At 38.7% G+C, this 17,838-nt stretch overlaps 1 protein-coding gene across 8 annotated transcripts in view; it reads left to right on the top strand.

Annotated features, from left to right (window-relative positions):
• The window catches only part of NCOA2 (nuclear receptor coactivator 2), a 284,594-nt gene that overhangs the window by 155,724 nt on the left and 111,032 nt on the right, over window positions 1-17,838 (top strand). The window contains exon 1 of one of the 8 annotated variants that reach the window (XM_032421669.1): window positions 12,469-14,842. The exons of the other annotated variants lie outside the window; for them this stretch is intronic. The gene's annotated coding sequence lies outside the window, so the exon portion shown is untranslated. Of the gene's footprint in view, window positions 1-12,468; window positions 14,843-17,838 lie in introns of those variants that run through there. 8 annotated transcript variants of the gene reach the window in all.

Genomic DNA, 17,838 nt, shown 5'->3' with positions numbered 1-17,838 from the left:
AATAAAATAATACAGGTAATAATACAGGTATAACATAGTGAATGTTCAGTGATGTTACCTATTTTGGTGAAATAACTTTATACCCTATAGCAGTTTATAAAACAATTTATCCAGTGAACTTTAAGTGCTTCTGTGTCAGGCATTCTGATAAGGGCCTAGGATAAAAAGATGAAGCATACTTAGTCTCTGCCCTTCAAGGAGCTTAAAATTTGGCAGCAAAAAAGACATAAATAATTATAATATACGTGGTTAATGGTAGAGTTATATATAGGCAATTAAAAGAAAGAAGAAGGGAATTTAATCTTGGGAGAGAGGGCCATGTGAGCTGGGTTCTAAAAGATGAGTGGGGATTAGCAAAAAGGGGGAAGACACATGGTCTGTTCCATGTATGACAAGCACAGGAAAGAGATGAAAAGTGAATAGTATGTAGTAGGTGAGGACCCATGGGCAGTTTACATTACCAGGTCAAAAAGAGTAGGATGGGAGATGAGCCTGGAGAAACAGGCAAGGGCTAGATCCTAAGACATCTTATGTGACATTTGAGGCAGCACAGACTTTGTCTTGGAAGGAATAGAGTCTACTGAAGGTTTTAAGAAGGGAAATTATCTGGAGGTAAGGAAACTTATGTTAGATAATCCAGATAAGAAGTGGTGACGAGCTGAACTCGAAGCAGTAATGATTATCATAGTGACAAGAGGAGAGACTATTTATGAGGTGAAGTCACATTGTTGATGATTTGATGGGAAGAATATAGAAGTTTAAAGATGATGTTCAGTGGATGGGTGCTCTTCCAGGTGAGGCAATTTTGGGGTGCCAAGAAGAAATGGCTGAACTTAATTTGGTGAGTTGGATTTTGAGGTGGAAGGTCAAGGCTGGAAAGAAAGGCTGGTCAAGGCTGGAAAAAAGATCTGGGAAACCATGGAAATAGGTGATACCACTGCAGAGAGTATAAAGCTGAAGGTCTTAATCCGATTTGGACATTTGAATTATCTGGAGAGTTTTTAAGCAAAATACTGATGGTCAAACTGCACCTCTAAAGTCTCTGAGTTAATGGGTCTGGAGTGGTGTCCTGGTCATCTTGTTTTATGTCTTATTTGTTTTGTCGATATGTGTTTTTTAAATTTTGTAAAATATACATAATCTAAAATTTATCATTTTAACTTTTGTAAGTGCACAGTTTAGTAACATTAAGCATGTTCACAATATTGTTCATTTCCAGAACTTTTTAATCATCCCAAACAGAAACTCTGTACCCATTAAACAAAACTCCTCATTCCCCCTTGCCCCTAGCCACTGGTAGCTTCTAGTCTACCTTCTGTCTCTGTGAATTGACTAGTCTAAGTGCCTCATAAAAGTGAAATTATAATATGTGGCCTTTTGTGTCTGACTTTTTTTACTTAGTGTCATGTTTTCAAGGTTCATCTATGTTGTAGCATGTGTGAGTATTTTATTCCGTTCTAAGGCTGAATAATATTCCATTGTATGTATATACACATTTTGTTTATTCATCTGTTGATGGACATTTGGGTTATTTCCATCTTTCGGCTATTGTGAATAACGCTGCCAAGAATATGAATGCATATGTATCTGTTTAAGTCCCTACTTTTAATTCTTTTCAGTATTTAACCCAGAAGTGGAATTGCTGGGTCATGTGGTAATGTTGTATTTTTTTAAAAACTCCCCAAGTGATCTTTAAATATGCTTGGTTGAGAGAACCTGTGATATAGAACAAGGTTATGGTTGAGAGAACCTGTGATACAGAACAAGGGTACTTAATCTGGAAGGCCCATAAATGGTCTTAGTGGGTTAGTGATTTCTTAGGAGAATTGTATGCTTTGTTTTGTATATCTGTGGTTTCACTTTTTGGCTTTGATCCCATTCTCAGAACTGTTCATAACTCCAAAGTGGTGCTAAGAATCACTGTAGAACCTAATTTTAAAATAGACAAAGATTTGAATAGACATTTCTCCAAAGAAGATATGCAGTGGCCAAATAAGCACATGAAAATCTGCTCAACATCATTAGTCATTAGGGAAGGGAAGGTGAAACCCAACAATGAGGTACTATTTCATACCAAATAGGATGGTGATAATTAAGGATGAGGATATGGAGAAACTTGAACCCTTGAACACTACAAATGGAAAAATAAAATGGTGTATCTACTTTGGAAAGCAGTCAGGCAGTTCCTCAAAAAGTTAAACATAGAGTTACCATATTACTCACCACTTATCCTAGGTATATATTCCAAGCGAACTGAAAGCTTATGTCTATGCAAGAACTCGCACACAAATGTCCATAGCAGCATTATTCCTAATAGCCAAAAAGTAGAAACCCAAATGTCCATCAGTGATGAGTAGGTCAATAAAATGTGGCATATCCATACATTGTAATGTTTGGTCAGAAAGAGAAATAAAGTACTGACATGTGCTGCGATATTGCTGAAACTTGAAGATACACTGAAGGCCACATATTATGTGATTCCGTTTATATGAAATGTCCAAGTGAGACCAAACCCATAGAGACGGAGAGTGGAGATAGACACTAAGGCGTGGGTAAGAAGGGAATGAGGGGTAATTGCATAATGGATATGGGGTTTCCTTTTAGGGTGATGAAATGTTACAGAATTAAATATGGTGATGGTTGTAAAATTCTGTGATTAGACAGAATCATGAAATCTACATGTTTTTTAAAAGGTGAATTTTGGGGGCACCTGGCTGGCTCCATCAGTAGAGCAGGCCTCTCTCGATCTCCAGGTCATGAGTTCGAGCCCCACATTGGGTGTAGAGATTACTTAAATAAATAAACTTAAAAAAAAATAAAAGGGTGAATTTTATGGCTTGTGAATTATACCTCAATAGAGCTGTTGAAAATAATTTTTAAAGGGATGCCTGGGTGGCTCAGTAGGTTAAGTGTCGGCTCTTGATCTCAGCTCAGGTCTTGATCTTAGGGTTGTGAGTTCAAGCCCTGCATTGGGCTCCACACTGGGCATGGAGCCTACTTAAAAAACAATAATAATTTTTAAAGAGAAGATGACTAAGAAAAGAAAGAAGAAGAAGAAAACGATGACATCCAATGGGAGGATTGGCTGAGATGGAGGTCTGGATAACTGCAAAGGGGACGAACCACAAAAGAGATGGGAAAATAATAATTAAGCCATGTAGGAGGAGGACCTTTGTAGAGTGCTTTGCTGTGGAAGCCTTGGAATAGAGAGATTCAGGAGGGATACCTGGGGGGATGTCATCCCGACAGACAAACCCAGTAGAAAGGTGAAGTAACATCACACACGGTGTGCCAGGAGTCCTGCAGGTTTGGCATTGGAATGTTGTGGGAGACAAGGGATGGCATATTCAGGGGAATGATGGGGAAAGAAGTGTAATTGTTTGGGATCCTGAAGTGAGTGGAAGGGAATTGGAATAAGCCACAGGCCTAGATTCCCTTATTTGAATCTCAAAATTCAACAAACTCTGAAAATGGAAAGGTTTTTATAACTCATTTGGCAGGAAAATCTGACCTGAATGGATGTGAAATGATTTATAATCTTCATTTGTCCCACTTAGTGTGAATATTCATACATTGCACTGCAGAAATAATATTGAATTCAATTACAGAATGTTTCCACAGGCCCTTGTGGGGATGTTGTGATAGAGGGTATACGCCACGTATTCTCTTCCTAAGATTAACATGTATCTCTCTATCTGAGTTCTAAATTCCATGGCCCCCAAGTGTTTTGGGTAACGGACCACAGACCTGTAGTCTTTGGGCAGGTCTGGTTGTGGAGGAGAGATGTGAGATTGGATAGTTGTTAGAGAAGGATTCACACTCAGGGAGCATGTTTTTTTTTTTAAGGATGGAAATGACCTGAATGTGCTTATAGGTTAAAGTAGAGAGGAGGAGGTTGAGATTCTGGCAAAAAGAAGCTTGGTAGCAAAGTCTCAGAGAAGGTGGGGAGAGAAATAGGAAACAGTGTTGGAATGTTGGTGTTTACAAGAGGAGGGGTCAGGCAGCCTCTGAGCCACCAGGAGTGATGATGAAGATCGCAGTGGATATCTTTGTAAGGAGGAGGAAAGGAAGTTGAGTAAAGTCCAATTGAACAGCTATTTGCTGAAGTGGTAAAAGCTGGAAATAATTGTTGGGGTAAATAGAAGGAGCTGACTTGAGAACAAATAAAAGAGTTGGCAGGCAGGACTATGGGTCCAAGTCAAGTTTAGAAAGCCTTAAAATATCTGTAGGGCTATTCTGCCCCTTTGCTGTATGATTTTCTCTGTCAGTGCTCAGCTTCCCACTTCCAGGAGCGGAGAAATCTTGCGATTAAGTTTTGAGGAGTGAATCTTGGGAAAGGAAATGTGTGAAAGCGAACTGAGGGTGCCCCGGGGGCTGGCGGTAGATCTAGCTAGGTAGGGAGGGAAATGGGGTGAGTGGAAGGCACAAGGGATTAGGGTTCCTTACACACCGAAGACTAGTAATTGAGGAGGAAGACAGTAAGAAAGCTAGTGTGCTGGGAGATGGTGGGGGAAAAGAGGCATTCAAGTCGCAACAGTCCTGGATGGTAACAAGGCTCGGTATGATCGTAGGTAGGAGGCAGTGACTGAAGTGAAATGGGGGTGAACTTTGTTGGAGCTGAGACAGATGAGGCCCTATGAGGATAGGTATTAGCTCATCCACACAGACTTTGAAATCACTCAGGATGATGACCGATTGGGGCTGAAGAGGAAGAACTAATTACATGTCAAGCTTTTCAGTAAATGTGGAGGATTAAGTGGCATATTGGTAAATCTCAGACTTGAACGCAGATAGAGGGTGTTTTATGACATGGGTTTCAAAGAAGCAGATTTTTATGCAAGGTCACCCTTGCAGTGGAGTCATGGCCTCGTAGCTGCTCTGAGGAGTATGGAGAGTATGACCCCGCCTCCTATCTCTAGTATGTGTATAATGAGGGAATGAGCTGCTTCTGGAATGGACTACAGGGGAGGCCTGTCAGGAAAGCCAAAATAGCTCCATACTCTGTAATTGGGTTGAGGGTGTAGGGGAATTTGTTACTACAGAATAAGAACTTCAGAAGGCACAGGGAGAGATGTAGGATGGAGTAGAATTATTACAGGTTGTATTAGGGAAGAAGCACAGGATAGATTAAGAAAAATGGGTGGTGGGGCGCCTGGGTGGCTCAGTCGTTAAGCGTCTGCCTTCGGCTCAAGTCATGATCCCAGGGTCCTGGGATCGAGCCCCACATCAGGCTCCCTGCTCGCCAGGAAGCCTGCTTCTTCCTCTCCCACTCCCCCTGCTTGTGTTCCTGCTCTCGCTGTCTCTCTCTCTGCCAAATAAATAAAATCTTTAAAAAAAAAAAAATTAAAAAAGAAGAATGGGTGCTGACCAAATGTGAGAGTAGTTTCATCTTTGTGCATATTCAAATACCAAATACACTAGAATAGAAAGATTGTGAGGGTTTTTCCTTTTTATAATTGTTTTTATTTTTATTTTTTTATGTATTTGTTTTTGTAGGTATTCACATTATTTTAATACAAAGATATGTAGTAAATGTCATCATGCTGGTTTGGACTTTTTATTCTGGACTGCTAATACTAAGATTTTCATAAATGTCATCTTGTTATCACACATGACAGCTGTGTTTTGTGTCATCTGCCTATCTGATGAGTACATGCTTTTTTTTTTTTTTTTTTGAGTCCCTGATTAAAAAAAATAAACCAGACTAGACTGGAAAACTTCTCTTTGTTTATAATAATCAGTTAATTAATGCCAAGACTGTTATTCCACAACCTGGACTAATTCTTCATTGTCATCCAGCCCTGTAGTTCTAATTCTGCTCTCCTTTCCAGGTAGTGCCAGGCAGACTTTGGCTGATCACCTAGGGCCCTTCTGCAAGGGATTCTGATGTCGTTGGTCTGAGGTGGGGCCAGGAAATCCATATTTTTAAAAGCTCCTTGGGTGATTCATTAGCAGCCAAACTTGGGAACCACCAGTGGAACCCACCTTCTGCTTTTGTCTGCACAGTGGCATTTTGTCAGATGCCCTCACGGACTTGCACATACTGTCTTTGTGCCATCTCCCTGACTCGGCATTCTTTTATCAAAGTAGGAATGAAGTTCTTGTAAGCATTTTAAAGGCATTCAATTCTTAGTAATCAGTTTAAATTATAAAGTAATGTCATGCCATAATCTTCAAATTAGAGTGTGTTAAAAAAAAATCATAATACCTATTATTATTGTGAATTTTGCTGAAATGGGAACTCACATACCCTGCTGAGGTGATTGTAAGTTAATAACAGCTTTTTGGAAAACAACTTGATAATATGCATAAATAGACTTAAATACAGTCACACCCTTTGATCTAGCAATTACATTTCTGAGACTGTTGTATTGAGACGATTGATTATTGTTTTTTAAATTTTTAAAATTTTTAAAAATTTTTTTAAGATTTTATTTATTTGAGAGAGAGAGCATGAGTGGAGGAGCAGGGAGCCCGATGTGAGGCTGGATCCCAGGACCCTGGGATCATGACCTGAGCCGAAGGCAGACACTTAACTGGCTGAGCCACCCAGGTGCCCCAGAAACTATTGATTATTGTTAATAATCAGAAATATGGATCAGTATTTATATAAAAGATATTTATTAGTGTTATTTATAATAGTAGAAAATGGAAGCAATCTTAATAATTAACTATAGAAAATGATTAAATATGTTATGGTGGGCGCCTGGGTGGCTTAGTCAGTTGAGCATCTGCCTTTGGCTCGGGTCATTATCCCAGGGTCCCGGGATCGAGCCCCACGTCGTCATACATGTCGTCCTCGGGCTCCCTGCTCAGTGGGGAGCCTGCTTCTCCCTCTCCCTCTGCTGCTCCCCCTGCTTGTGCTCTCTCACTCTCTGTCAAATAAATAAATAAAATCTTTAAAAATAAATATATTATGGTATCTTCATATGATGAAATAGCATAGAGCCACTTAAATGTTTATGAAGACATTTATTACAGAAAAAATTTAGTGTATAACATTAAGAAAATGGAAGAGCATGTATAATGTGTATATATATAGTTTGTGCTTAATTGTATATGTACATACAGTACATTTTAAAATAGTGAGCAGAAATGTTTTTAAGTTAATGGTGATTCTCTGGGTGGTAGAGCTACATGGAATTTTCTTCGTTAGCATTTTGTATTTTCTAAATTTTCTATACTAAGCACGTATCATTTTTATTAAGCAAAACTAATAAAACTTTTTTTAAAAATAAAATTCTTTAGTTTTTTTCTTTTTTTTAAGATTATTTATTTATTTGACAGAGAGAGAGAGTACAAGCAGGGGGAGCGGAAGGCAGAGGGAAAAGCAAGACCCTGGGATTCCAGGTCCCAGGAAATGGGATCATGACCCGAGCTGAAAGCAGACGCTTAACCGACTGAGCCACCCAGGCACCCTAAAATTCTTACTTTAATCTCTTTAGCAAAGTTCATTTGGGATGAATTGTTAGAGAAGTCATTCTTGCTCATAATAATCACCAGTGTGTTTTCTAAATATTTGCAAACCACCCCTATATCTGTTCTACAAATTGGCCGGGTTATCAGCATCAGGCTTAAAAGCTTGTGGGGCTTGTTGTTGTTTTCTGTTTGTTTTGAATAACAGCATTACTGAGATTCCCCGCACATAGCATAAAGCTCACCCTTCATAGTGTACAGTTCAGTGGTTTTTAGTTGATCACAAATTGCACAGCCACCACCATCTAGATTCAGAACATTTTCATTAACCTGAAAAGGAACCCTGTACTAATTAGGAGTCACCCCCCATTTCCCTTTCCCCTTAACCCCTGGCAACCACTAATCTGCCTTCTGTTTCTATGGATTTACTAATTCTGGAGAGTTCATATAAATGCAGTCATACACTATGTGGCCTGCTGCAATATCCTATTAGCTCGTCTTCAGCCCCTCCCCCCTCCACTGCCAGAAATGTCATTTATGCCACCACCATGCTAATCTTTCTGGCATCACTGTGACTTTACCACCTCTGGCTCGGAACTTTTCGTTGTGCCCATAGTTTATGAAATCAGCAGGAACTACTACTCATTCTGGCATTTGAGGTTTTCTGTATTCTGACTCTACAAAGTAGACACTTACTAAATATCTGGTGAATAAATGAATCCAATGAATAAGATGTACTCTGCCTTATCTGTCCCTCTCCTTCTCCCTCAGGGAAGAAGATAATTACTATGAGTTAGTCGGATTTCAGGTCACTGATGGGGCAAGAAAACCTCTCTGTGAAGTTTAGGGCAGTGATGAACTTGAGCAGGCATCAGATCGCACGCAGGGCTTGGGAGAGGGCGGGCCACCCCCAGAGGTCCTCATTCACTAGGGCTGGGCTGGAGCCAGAGTGTGCGTTTGTGACACTTCCTAGGCGGCACTTTCAGACCACCATTCCAGGGCCTGACAGCAGGCTCGGAGGGAGAGAGGGTAGGTGAGGACGGAAAGATCGGGGCTCCCCAGTTGTTGAATGGTATGTGTCACCAGCAACTCTGGCCCAGCCTTGCTCTTCAATAACTGCAGCACGTCGGCGGGCACTCTGCTCGTATCTCCTACACCCTCACTCCCCACCTCAGCTTCACTTTGAAAAATTGTGCCCGCCCTTCAAAACCCAGCTCAGGCGTTCATAAAACCTTCGCCACGGCTCCCTACAACAAGCAATTTTCTCCTTAGTAGCACTTTGTATTTTTCATATATACTGGATTCTGTTAATTCCATTCTTGTTTCTTCCTCCTAAATCTTTGATTTCTTGAGATTAAGTTCAGTTTCTTACTAATTGTACTGCCATGTCCGTAGAACACAGTAATTTGCCCTTAGCAGCTTACTTAGTAATTATCAGTACAGTTGAACATCAGAAAGAAAGAAATGCAAATAGATTTTTAAATTAAAACCCTATAATTTAGGTTATATTTTTAATACCAAAAAGAGACCTACCTGTATTAATTAGAAACTTAATCTTATATGAAACGTAATCGTCCAGGCCCAAATGTGTTTTACCCTAAGTAATAGTCATTGCTGTAGGTTTTGAAACATTGGCTTAAAACAAAACAGCAAACTAAAGAAATCATATGCCTGTGTTATGAAGACACACGTGGTATGTTGTGATAATTGAGAGCCAGCTTAATTTTCTCCATGTGTCTAGCCCAACTGCAGCCAGGGTTTGAGTTTCAGAATGAATTCTTACCCTTTTGGTTTTGGATCAGACAAAAGGAATAGAATATAGTTAGCTGTCTCTGAGATGTCAAGCAATTACCTTAATTTCTTTTAAGTGTCATTTCAAGCTTATTACTTACCTGTTATGGTTAAATAAGGTGCAACAGTCTTACAGATCTTTATCCATAGGTGTAGGTTTTACAAAACAATTACTCTTTACTCTCAGTGGAAAGCACGTTTTAGGACTAATGAAAGAAAAAGGTAGAGAACAACACATTCTGCAATGGGAGTTTGTTTTAATCTTTTCAGTGCCTGTTCTAGGCTACCCTTATTTAGTCGATTAAATTATTATTTGTAACACACTTTAAGCTAATTTGGGTCTAAATTCTATAAACTACCCAGTGGGTAATTAGAAGCTACCATTCTTGAGTCCAATTATATTTTTAGTTCTACAAAACACCATATCTCTCCATCTGAAGTTATTAAAGGGAGAAAACCCTCCATTTACAGCTCTCCAGGACAAGTCTCTGTCCTCTTCAAAAGTCCTCAAAACCTGAGGGCTCCCTGGCCTCTGATCCTGAGGTCAGAGAATTGGGCTCTATTGTATATAGTCAAAATAATAACAATAGGATTGTACCTCTGAAAGCTGTTTGTGTGTCCCAAGTTGGAAACTTAAACATAAATCTCCCCTAAACTACTATAGTATGGTCAGATTCAACAATTACTGATAATCCAACATTTGAGAGAGGAAAAAAATAGTGCTTCGCTCATATTTTTAAGTGCCAACTTTATTTTTAAAAATGTTTTTAGAATAATGATTCTTATAAATAACTTTCTACAATTTGTAGTAATTCTCAGTAAATCATTCTGTGGGTTTGTGTTATTTGCAGGTAAAAATGCTTAATTTGGTTTGTTTTTGTAAGACCACATTGGATTGGGGGGAGGGAGGGGGCTGTCGATCCAGAGCTGCCCTTTTCTCTTTTTAATGGCAACCACTGCCTCACAGCAAATACTGTTCAGAGTTATTGTAATGATGTGACCAAAAGAAAGTTTATAGGAATTGGTATGGTGAGAAAATGATTCAGAGGTCCTCCCACCAAACCAACTTTTTCCTCCTTGCTCATTTTCCACTTCTGTGGAAGAGTGGTAGAGAACAGAGGAAAAAACATAAAAAAATAATACTTTAGAAAGACTTCTCACACAGGTCTTACCCTAGTAAGGAAACATAATTTAAACTGCCAAAAGGCCTGTCACCCTGTGCTAGTTTTTCCTCTAAGCACAAGCATTGAATTTTGTTTCCTATACTTTATCCCTGGGACGTGCTTAAAAATTTTGCCCCTTACTTTGTTTTCCTGTTTGATTGGAGATAAAGAACTCCCAAGAAAGTCTGGAGTTAAAATGAGTGAGAATGAGAAAAGGCAGGAAAGAATGAGTATCCCAAGTTTCACCTGTGGTACCCAGAAACTACTGTGGGAGGTAGCACTGTGAGCTGGCTAGGAGAGTGCCCTGGACCCTCTCCAGAGGGAAGCAACTAATGATGCAAGAGAAAGAAGTGTGGTTTTCATTTTATGCACCTTGGGCTGGGGAACAAGTAGAAGGGAACCTTTCATTTTTCCTGCTGGAATCTAGGAAGCCTTCATAAAGAGGATGGTTTTTCAGCTCGGCTTGAGGGATATGATTTTCCTGAGGAAGAAGAGCAATTTTAGTAACCTTTGCTGGAAGGCTCTTACGATGTGGGTATTTTTCTTGCTTTAAGAGAGAAAATATGAGAAAGTTCCTGAGGTTAAGGAGAATAAGTGATGAGTCCAGAATGACCAAGAGCTTCCATCTTTCTTATATAGAAGTAAATTTGGAGAAGTATAAGCTGGTTGTAAGATCGTTTTAGTAGTCTAAAACTGTTGTGGGATATCTTTTGTTTTATCAAAGGAAATAATTTATACTTCAGATTTCATTTAAATGAAGTTCAATTTATTTCTTTCATTTGGGGTAGTCTTTGTATTTCTTACTTTTACTGTAAGGTACGCTTACCTCATTTTATGCAATATTCTCCGCCAAAATATGCATGTAAAGAACTTGTGCGTTTATAATTTACATTCCAGAGAACTGATTATTTAAAAAATCTCTTTCTGGCTTGCTTGTTGTTTTGTCTTGTTTTGTTTTTCCCAGCAGTAGAACCAGGGTACTCTCTTTCCTCCCCTTCCCCCCCTTTCCTTTTTCCTCCCTTTCCCCCTTTCCTTCTTCGCTTTTCTCCCTCTTCCCTTCTTCCTTTTTTTTTTGTAAACTCATAAAAGTCTGATGCGTTAATGAAAGGAAATTTGGAAAATAGAAAAATTACGCCCATAGTGCCCATCAAAACAATTTAACTGCTAATATTATGATGAATTTTCTTCCAATTTTTTTCTATAGTCTTCTCTGTTTTCACCATCAGCTTAAATTATTTCATAAACATTTACATGCTATCAAATTCAACCTATAATAAATAGCTTACATTTATTAAATAAGCCCTTAGGTGCCAGTCACTGTTATATGCTCTTTACATCTCTTGCTCTCAACAAACTTAAGGAGATAGGTATTATTATTTCTTGAAGAAGTGAAACTTAGGTTCAAAGAGATTAATTAACATAATAACATAACTAATATGTGATATTCCTGGGGTTCCAAACCAGAGTGGACAGCAGAGGATGTGCTCTGAGCCACTATACATTGTACAGCTTTTCATGGTTGCATAATAAATTCTGTTATGACTCTTAGAGGTCTATCAGAAAGGTCTCTGCTCAGATGTCACCTTATCAAAGGAGAACTTTCCCGACCACCCATTTAAAAAGCTACACTGTACTCTACCCTAACCGTACCTTATTTTTCTCTAAAGTGCTGATCACTATCTGATAAAGTAAAATGTTTGTTTTATTCTTTCTTCCTTCTCCACTTTCTTATTAGAATGTAAGAGTCATGGATAAAAGACTTGGTCTGCTTTGTTCATTGTGGTATCCCTCAATATGTAGAACCATGGCATGGCGCTGTTCAGTAATATTTGTTGAATGACCTCGCCTTTACGTTACCTTTGCATGAATCCTGATTTTCTTAATCAGCCTCCGTTGGGACCAACGGGCTACAGTAATCACATGCGCTGCGCTCCCCTCTGTACGTCACAGGACTGCCCCTGCTCTGCCCCGAGTGTCTGCGGCACCCCACCCCTCCGTACCCTGCAGTGACGCTGCGTGGCTACCGAGCGCCGGCTTCTTATCTAGACTGGGTTATGCCACTGGTTGTTGTAATTACATCATTTAATGAAATATTATGTAACTAATTAAGTATGAGCTTAAAAAGACACATATGCTTCTATAAAAACCAGGATGAATGCTTTGAAAAACTCAAATGGACAAAAATTCCTGTCAAATAAGTATATGCAACACATCTCTAATAGGAAAAATAATAAAAATACACCTCGTAAGCACTTATAAGAAATCAGATTGTCTACAATTTCTAGCTTTGTTTTAGACATTGAGTAGACAATGCCTTAATAATATCAATACGAAACTCCAGTGGAGACTGATACCCAAATGTATATTTTTATGTTTAAAGTTAAAACGAAATGATTAAAGGTAGTAGGTGTCATTTTTATAATTGCTCTTGATACCTGACTTTTAAAATTAGCCAATTACTACTTCTGTTCTATAGGAAAAGGCAGCTTTTACTGTTTGGAATGAAACTCCGCGTTCTTAGTGTGCCAGAGAAGATTTCTAGCTGGTTTTGTTATTTCAATAACTTCATAATAAATTCAATAGTAACAATACTACTTCATTTCCCCTCACGGAATAATTGCTTTGTGAGCTGAGGCATGATTTCCTCTCTGCACCAGAATGTGAGCTTCAGGCGGCCCGGGACTCGTAGCTCTGTTTCCAATGTCTACAGTGGTACTTGGTGCATTAATTAGATACTGAGTGGTTAGATGGATGATTCTAAAGTATGTATGTTTTTTGTAGAAAGAAATGTTTTGCATTTTGCAATAATAACCGTTAGATTTTTAGCAAAAAGAAAAGTACTTTCAAATTATGTATTCACTGGTGATCAAATTAAAATATGCTGCTTTCTATAATATATATTAATTTGTTTCTCTCTTTAGTGAAAGTATTGAAATACAGTGCTCACATTGCGGTGCTCACATTGCAGTGGTTAAGAAATGAGGAAGTGTTTGGATTCACTTATAAGCTCTAAAACTTCTAACCGTGGCCTTGGTCAAGTTGCTTTATTCTGTATCTCCATTTCCTCATCTGTAAAATGGGGCTAAATGTACGTTGTTACAAGCACTGAAGGGGTTCATATATGTGAAGTACATAGCGCCTGCCAAGCTAGTAAGTATTCAGTGAATGATAGTTATTACAGTTATGCCTGGAGTTTGACTCCTGACCTGTCATTTATAATCTGTGTGACTTGGGCAGATTACTCGTGGAAACAGCTCAGAGAGGTTCGATGATCTGCAAAGGTGAGAGAGAGAGAGTGTGTATACACAGGTATATAAATATGAAAATGGGGATTTTTAAGCAAGAAAATGTGTACCAAGTGCTCAACTCATAAGTAAGTACTTCCTAAATGCTAGTATTACACACACAAACCCCAACATACTATACTATGAGAGAGGACTTTCATTTATTTATTTAAAAACGGTTTACAACTAGAATAATAAAAGTACATAATAAAAGTGTTTCTTTATATAGAAACAGACGGTCTTGCCCTTGCCATTTCCATAAGTTTTTCTCATAAATTAGGACTTTGTTTTTTGATCTCAAAAAGAAGTTTAAAGTCAATTTCAGAATAAAGACAGATAAATGAATTTTAATCTGCACAAGTTATGAAACTCCAACACAAGCCCTACATTGTAGTTGTTGGTTTGATGACATCTTTCCAGAATACTAAGCCTCCAGGGAAAGCTGGTGTTACGAATGTTGACTAGGGGCTAAGTAACACCATGCTTGAAGGGGAGGGCCGTGCTTACATTGTGCAAGGGACACAGCTTCTTCCCCGTGTCTTCACGAGTCCGAGGCCTTACTGAAACGTCGCCCTGCTATTCTGGCCATATTAGCGCCGGCTGACGTCGCTGGGGATAGAAGCAGCCCAGCGACTGGCTATATTAAGGAACTTAGCCTATGAGAATTCAGAAAGTAGGAACCATCTTCTGCCACTGATGTCAGACTAGACATTTTTCCCTCTGTTGGTAATGATAGTTTAGAGCGGCTCTCTGCTGCTGACATATTCTGCAGTGGATTTTGCTCAGATCAGACTTGAAGAGAGGAGTTTTCCTTCTCTAGGAGCTCTGTGGATGATGGAAATGTTACAGCAAAATATTTGTGTACCCGGTGAACGCGAACTTCCCCATTTCTTTGATTCTTGCAGCATGTGTTACAGAGCTGCTGCTGCCCATTTGCAGCCTAATGTGTTTATTACAGTCTTCCCAATGGCATCTTGAAGTGTCTTTCAGCTAAAAAATTCATGAGTATTATTGGCTTTCAGTCAGAAAATGGAATATGTCTTCTAGTTACTGTCTAATATACCACTTTAAGGCCATTATACAAAAGTAAATCTAAGAGCATATTGAAAAGGAAGGAATTTTGTAGCTTAAACATTTGTTTATACACTGTACTACTTTTGCGTGGAGTAAGAAACAGCATGAGGCAAGGTAGGTGCTGAAGCCATTTTACTTGGGGGATAGCAGGACAGACTTGCAGGCTGTGTTATTTTCCTTAATCCTGTCTCCAGCTGGAAACCGGTAGTATTTTATTATTGAAAAATCACGTCCTAATAATAGTACTTTGCGTTTGGTTTACTGCAGTTAATAAAAAAAAAGTCAGGCATACTGTAAGTTGCTCAGAACTAGTGAAGCTAAACTGAGAATTTGTTTCCAAATAAGATGCCTTTTATTCTATATTTGCAGGAAGTGAGTTTCCTAAAACTTTATAATAATCGAACTGTTGTCACTGTATGAATTAATGTGCAGTTTTACGAGTTTGAATCTGTAGATACATACTGTAGTATGTGAGGTAAATTAATATTGTATGAAAAGCAAGCAGTATAGCGTTTTGTAAAGATGAAGTTAAAAGTGTTCTTATGATCTAGTTCAAAAGGGTTATAACACTTTGAGAACAATAATATACCCTCTGACTAGCTACAGTTTATTTTTGAAATACTGTATAGCATCTTCTGTCACTGTTCAATGCCCTAATTGTTTTGCCAGTGAAAAAGAAAAAGTCTGATTTTTCTGTGTGCTCTCATCCCTGCATTTAGTAAATCTACACAGTTCGACTTACATTTGCATGTGTAATGCTCCTTTGTTTGCTTATTTATATGAGGCAACAGTATATCCTTGCATAATCTGTATATTTACTGCAGAGAATATTTATTTGATTCTTGCCAAGAGTTGGGGTCTTGCCAAAACAATGTTTGCTTAGGGTGATTTTGTCCACTTGACATTTTGCAAAGAGGTATTTCCCCTCCTCCGTCAATTCCGTGTTTTTATCTCTGTATCAGCTTACTGACTTCCAAGGTCTGGCCATTCTCTGCTTTCTGCCTTTCTCAGGCATCTACATCCAAAAGCACATTTGGCATATTTGAGCATTAGATACTGTTTTCTCTTTGACTTATCAGAGACTGGCCCAGAAATTGTTCTTTCTAAAGTAAAGGGTCCCCTCCCGGAACACAGTATACTTTAAGGGAAAAAAATGTTTCGAGTTTAGAATGAGCAAATGTTTTCACTTGTGATAAAGAAATAGTGAATGCATCTTTCACTACTGAGGTGGGCTTCTGAAAAGATTATCCTTTCGTAATTTAATAGAATAGAAGCAGAAAAGCGTTTCAGTGAAGTTTTATGTACAGCGGCAGTATTGCTTGAGTATTTCTTAGTCTTACAAAGTGTATGAAGAATCAGACTACAGAACACACAGCAATGTCATGTATCTCTTGTAAAAAGAGTTCAGAAAGGACCTGGAAGGCCATGGAAGCTGTAGGACCCTTTCTGGTCTCATATCAAGAGCTAGATGATTTATCGGGCATCACCTCCTCTTGTAGGCATTGATAAGAGAAGTTGTTTCAACAGCTCTTTGTATGTCATTTCATTATAAATTTCATCTTAAAGTAAGGAATTTTAGAGGGTCTAACTTTTAAAAACTATTTCGTGGAACTAGCAATAGAGAGATCTGATGTTGATCACTCATTATGTTTGGATTTCAGCAACAGTGTTATCCTTATTTATTCTTTAACTGAATTTGTTCCACATATAATAAATCTGACAGTTTTACAGGCCTTATTTGGAAGATGGCCAGTACTGATAAAAGATAAAATGCACATTATTGTTTGTATGAAGTCTGGATGATTAACTAGCTTTAATGGTATGAGGCTGTATTGTGAACAACAGCTTTGTTACCTGATAAGTTATGTTGATGAATTTCATGAACAAAGAGTTCAGTTTTTAATTGTGTTGAGGCTTTAACATTGCATTTTGCTTTCTGTCGTTATGCTAAGGATATAACTGGCATTGTTCACCCCTCCCAGAATATCGTTACTTTAAAAAAAAAAAAAAGCAGGCCTTGATTCTGATGGCTGTAACACTTTACTGTCTAGTTTATACAAGTTGGTATCAGAGGATGTAAGGGAGGAGGTACTGTCACAGTGAGAGCGGGATTATTGTTTGTTGTAGATAACAAGAATGAACAAATTGAAACTCCTTTTCCAGACTTGTCCTTTCACAACCCCCCACATCTGGTAGAAACTGGCTTGTTCTCAATGACTGTAATTACCATCAGATACGACCCAAGAGTTTGCTTGTGTCATTTTTCAGTTTTTGTGATTTACATTGAACAGTTTCAGAACTGAGAGTGAAACGCTCGAGAATTTTAATTTCATGTGAATGTTGAAAATGTGCAGAAACTTTAAGAAACTATTAATTTAGGCCCGCTTACAAAATAAAATAAGATTTCTAAACCTTGAGTGCTGCCCTTCACCATTTTTTTTTTCCGTCTCTTACCCTTTTACTGGGAATTGATGTTTAACTTTGATCTATAAAAAATGCATTAGAACTCATCAATCCAGGGATGCCTGGGTGGCTCAGTCGGTTGAGTGTCTGCCTTCAGCTCAGGTCATGATCCCGGGGTGCTAGGATCGAGTCCCTCATCGGGCTCGTTGCTCAGCAGGGAGCCTGTTCTCCCTCTGCCTGCTGTTCCCCCTGCTTGTGCTCGCTTGCTGTCTCTCCCCCACCCCTGACAAATAAATAATAAACAAACAAACAAAATCTTAAAAAAATAAAACTCATCTATACATAGAGTTTATTTTAGATGATATTTTAGATGATTTTTCTGTGCCTAAGTGCACACTAGTAGTCATAAATCTATGTATTGAATCTGTCGTTCTTTCTATCTCTGTTTTTTATCTGTGTCACCTGGGGGGGGGGTGGGATTCACTCACCTAGCTCCAGCACATGTTCCAGTGTGAAATACTGATGCTTGCTGCCAGCCGAGCCTCACCTAAGGCATGAAGAGTATCAGAGTCCTCTAGATAGAGCACCACACTTCTCTTTGAGCACCTCGTTAATGAGGCTTACTGTTATTTATTTGGTTCATCCACTAAGGACCAGGGCATAAATCCACACGTCTGCTCCAGGATTTCATCTACTTCTAGCCCTGT

The sequence above is a fragment of the Phoca vitulina genome, unplaced genomic scaffold (genome assembly GCF_004348235.1).
Source record: "Phoca vitulina isolate PV1807 unplaced genomic scaffold, GSC_HSeal_1.0 scaffold25, whole genome shotgun sequence".
Taxonomy (NCBI): domain Eukaryota; kingdom Metazoa; phylum Chordata; class Mammalia; order Carnivora; family Phocidae; genus Phoca; species Phoca vitulina.
This window is presented reverse-complemented; position numbering and strand designations above follow the sequence as displayed.